At 31.2% G+C, this 4,673-nt stretch overlaps 1 long non-coding RNA gene across 1 annotated transcript; it reads left to right on the forward strand.

Moving 5' to 3' along the window:
- Nucleotides 1–338: 338 nt before the first annotated feature.
- On the forward strand, nucleotides 339–4,229 carry LOC143057460 (uncharacterized). The gene is made up of 3 exons (XR_012972721.1): nucleotides 339–536; nucleotides 2,818–2,920; nucleotides 3,635–4,229. It is a non-coding gene; the product is annotated as an uncharacterized LOC143057460 (long non-coding RNA).
- Nucleotides 4,230–4,673: the final 444 nt, after the last annotated feature.

Below are 4,673 nucleotides of genomic sequence, written 5' to 3' on the forward strand. Positions count from 1 at the left end.
TAGTCTATTCCGGGATAAGAAGCACCGTATCTAGAATTTGAAAATAAGATATCTCTGTAAATATTGTATACACTTATGTGTTTCTGAGTTAACAACACTGTACATCCTTTTTACCTGTTTTGATTTTGAGTCCGTTAAGTTTGTCATTCCTAATCCCCCCATTTTTAATCACACTGACCTTACGATTTGGTCTGTTTCCCCGTTCTATAAAAATGACTTTATGATATTGTTTATTTGTTAAGCTGTATATATGTTGAATACCTTTCATTCAATTTGTTCTCCAATCATATGCAGTACAAATGATTTTGATAACTAAAACTTACAATTTTACAATGGAATACGTCACACTTTGCTTACAGATGTGAAAAGTCATAGCAATACAGCTGCTGCCAAATACGACGGAGAGGTTAAATCTAACTGTTATACTCTTACCATCAGAAACCTTACAAAACAAGATGTAAATGTATCCTATGCATGTATCTATGGGACCACTAATGGTGACCAACTCATTTTATTGGGAAAAGATGTTTTTGAAGGTACGTGTAGGTTTGGATAATTTTTTATATGACTTTAAACATTCCTTTGATAGGCAAGCCAATTCTGGAATGAAGTGACCCATTAAAAACTCACATATAGTTCGAAAACAGATTAAATATTAGAAAACCTTTTAGAAATAAATCAAAATACAAATGGGAGATACATACGAGAGATTCAAGTTTAGATCATATCTTGTTTCACAAGGTAAACTAAAATTGATCCACCTGCGTCGTTTGTTGTATTACATCTTAAGGCCACATTTCTTTCTAACCAAAATTTTGTAAACGTTGTGTTTCGTTTGTTGTGGTTTTCCAAACGCTACAAATATAGAAACAAATACATCGTTTAATACGTCTTTACTGACCCTGTATGAACTTTCAACAAAGCATTCAGATGTTGTTGCTAAACAGACTTTTTACAAACGTTGAAACAACTACTTCGTTTAATCAGATTGAAGTAAGAAACAAATGTAGCGTTTTTACTAAGAAACGACAAACGACAAACTTCTGACGCATTTTTATCGTTTGAATAGTTTGACAAAGTTTATGTAAACTTTGCAAACTTATGTTTGAAAGAAATGATCAAAACATTTGCACGTTTAGCCGTTTGCATCGTTTTTGTTAGAAAGAAATGCACTCTAAATATGTTGCGACTTTATACGAGACGGATAGGGCCTCAGGTATAAACCGGTTAGTAATAGTCTCTTATCAAACCCTGAGACATTCATAGTTTGCTTTAACCGATAGTGTATACATTCAAACATTATAATATATATGTAAATCAGTTTGTCATAAGAAGTAAGAAACACAAAACGTTTATCAAATAGTTAGTTGGTAAATGTATTTTTTGAATTTTTGATCAACTGATTTTGATTGAGTCTTTTGTAGACGAAACGTGCGTCTGGCGTATATTCAAAATTTAGTCCTGGTATTTATAATGAGTTTATTTATGTACATACAAATATGAAATCTGCACATTTAAAACTATATTAATCATTGTATTTTGCATGGTAAATAAACTTTAAAGTAATAAGAAACCTCAAATTAAAAAAAAAATAATGCATATATGTTTTATAACTTTCTTTATAAAACTTATGTACATATACTTTTTTCTGAAGAACATTCTTTAATTTGTTCATATTTAAGTTTACTCTATTTTAATTGCTTCCTTTCAGGAAGCATTTCCCCGTCATATTTTTCGTATGTGACCTCCGTGTTACTAATCTCGTAAAAATCCGGTGATCGCAATACGCATGAATGTCCTTAAAATAAACTATTATCTGATTGTACATGTTAAACACGTGCTCAATATCCATGTTTTTGTTGATTGTTGACAAACAGGTGACAATCGTTAAACGTCGGCTTCAAAACACGAAATTTAATTGCCTGCTATATTTTCACAACAACACTGACCGATTGAAAAAATAATTGACGATTATACGAAATTTATGCGAAAAAAATAATAAAATCGTGCACAGAAGTTTATGATGTTTGTATACATTGGTTCAAGAATTTAAACAACATTATTTTTCACCGGTCACTCGTTCATTATGACTTTAACTTTGATAAATATGTTAACCTTAGTTTACTTGAACGGCAATTACCGGTACCAACTGTAAAACATTCACTGCGTGATTTGAATGTTGCTCTTAATCCTACATTTGAAACCGATAAAACAAAATGTAAATGTTGATGAATGAAAAACAAGAAACATCATAAATAAAGTTATACTCAGAAAAAAATCAGATCTATGCACGCCGGAAATGCATACACTTTAGAATGGAACTGGGGAAATGTGTCAAATAGATAACTACCCGACCTAAGAGGAGAAAATTAGTCAAAGGCCACCAATTCATTTCCATAACAGTGGGAAAACCCCGCATCTGGAGACGAACTTCAATTGGCTCCTTAATAATATACAATAATACTAGTTCAGCGAAAATGGACGTCACACTAAATGAACTAAAATTAAGAGAAAAAAACCTTACAAGTTTACCAAATGCTAGAGGTTTCTGACTTGGGATAGGCGCGAACATGTCGCAGAGTCAAACCTGTTTTGTGAGATCTTTTAAACCCTCCACTGATACGTTCAGTCAATGTGCAATAACGCGACACACAGCAATTCGCAAGGTAAAGATTTAATTAAAAGAAGACTTAAATAAAAAATAAAAAAATTATAATATCAATTATAAAATACATTCACCACAGAATTTATCATTTTTTTATTATTGACTGCATGTAAATATGTAAATATGTTGTTGTGGTTTGTTTTTCAATACAGCTTTGCATGAGAATGTGCATCAGTCGAAAGACACAAAACGTATGATAGATAATACGTGCACCATTTTGCAGGGAAAAATTGATATATTGATTTGTATAGATTTGTAAGTATACTACTTTAATAATGAATATAAACAGAAAGAGAAAAGATCCGACAAAGATGAAAACAAGATGATGTGATATAATTGCCAAGAAGCAACTCTCCCAATGCAAATGACATAGAAAAAAAACCAGTTTTATGTCAACGTGCGAAAACAAACAGCCTGATATATGGAAAACAATTAATGAACAAATACATATGTATATAACAACAAACGACACCCTGTGCATTACAGGCCAATGACTTTAGACAGCCAGAAACATAAAGTGAGGGAGTAAAACTAGTAAGCATTTTTAAATAACCCTTTTTTTCAAACTGTCTATTAGATAAAATTTTAACGAAATAGTTTACTCACACGGCGTAAAATGAAGAACACAATTTATTTCGCCATCCATGTCAGAGCTAGTTACATGTATGCGTAGATATCACAGCATAAGTCAACGGAGATAAATATCAAACAATTGTCAACAAAAGGGATTAAACACTATCTGGCGTATCGGACAGAATAAAGAAAAACATAGTTATAGAGGAAGCAAATAATATGACATATGCTTTTTCTCGAAGACATGAGTATTACAATATTTATAATATTAATAACGTTTAAATGGAGAGAAAAGTTAATATTTGTAATAAAATAAAATTCGGATTTAAAAATATTCATTTCTGATGTGGGATCTTACACAACTTTTCAAACTCAGCAACTATATATATTTCACAGGATCGTTGTCACTCTAGCATTGTTCATACTGTTATCACAATGTATCAGAAGTCGCTGTAGCTGTTTTTATTAAAAGAATGGGATACGTTCAAGCTGGTTTATGAATGACAAATGGGATGTATTACAGACTGCATACAAACAAAATCATCTGTTAACATAGTAATTTGGTAAAAGTCTGAAACGGGCGTTTCACTCAAAATGTGATTTTATTATATGCATGCTAAGTCGTGCATGTTTTGATTCTCGAATGTCTTTAAATTCTGTTTTGATGGCGAACTCGTACTATATGACTTCTGTTGTGAATAATCTTAGTCATTATTCTAGCATTATATAAATTTTTTTTAAGCACGTGTTTATGACAGTTAATGAACCAACATTGAATAGTGTGTTAGAACCTTTATTGACAACATATCATTTGCCAAAACATAAAACTAAATTTAAATAACTACTAATTAGAGATACCACAATTGATTCCCAACTATTATTGAATGTTAAAGGAGAAGGTCCGGTAAGGCCCCTTTTTGGCCCAAAAATATAACAGTTTTACAAAATTGTTAAAATGTAAACTTTTAGTTATTTATTAGACAGTTGAATGCTTCTGCTACATAAATATGGGCTGTTTTTGACAATACAATGCATTATATATCGGGTTGTAGCACCATTTAGTCGTGCTAAATTACTGAAATCTTCAAAATTCTATCATTTTAGTTAAATTTTAGACGGTTTCCGTGTAAAACGAAAGTGGCCGCATTCGTGTTCATCCTTAATATTGCAATGTAAGTTGTATTTTATGATAATACATAACATATATCAAGGTTGTGGATGAACACGGATGCGGCCACTTTCATTTTTAACAAAAACAATCTGAAAAGTTACGTTTTTTGGCATATTTGAGAGATTTTTCATACTTGAGCTTCAATCGGATCGTTTTTAATGACTTAATCAGTTAAAATCTTTCACATAAACTAATTGAATCAAGTGAAATAGACACTTAAGTGTTAAAAAAGTGGTCAAAATCTTTCGTCAGATGAAACTGAAA

This window comes from Mytilus galloprovincialis, chromosome 13 (genome assembly GCF_965363235.1).
Source record: "Mytilus galloprovincialis chromosome 13, xbMytGall1.hap1.1, whole genome shotgun sequence".
Classification (NCBI taxonomy): domain Eukaryota; kingdom Metazoa; phylum Mollusca; class Bivalvia; order Mytilida; family Mytilidae; genus Mytilus; species Mytilus galloprovincialis.